We start from the raw sequence: 286 nt of genomic DNA on the forward strand, positions 1-286 counted from the left end.
ACATTTTGGACACTTATAAGTTTTCATCTTCTTTATGAGAGGTGCAGTTTGTGTGAAATTTTTCTCCTTTGGATAACAGCACGAGTGGTGATGTTTGGAGACGCGTTACAGAGAAGCTTGAAAGTTCAAGGTAAGGCAAGGCTTCAGTATTGTTTCATTGAGTTGTACTTGATGTGAGCACTTGGCCGTCAATAGTGATGCTTCTTCTTTATTATAGGTGCTGTGTATGGTAAGGTTTCCCTAAATGTAGACGTGTGAAAACTCATTATGTGGTTGTTGTGTTGAT

This window comes from Procambarus clarkii, chromosome 33 (assembly GCF_040958095.1).
Source record: "Procambarus clarkii isolate CNS0578487 chromosome 33, FALCON_Pclarkii_2.0, whole genome shotgun sequence".
Classification (NCBI taxonomy): Eukaryota; Metazoa; Arthropoda; class Malacostraca; order Decapoda; family Cambaridae; genus Procambarus; species Procambarus clarkii.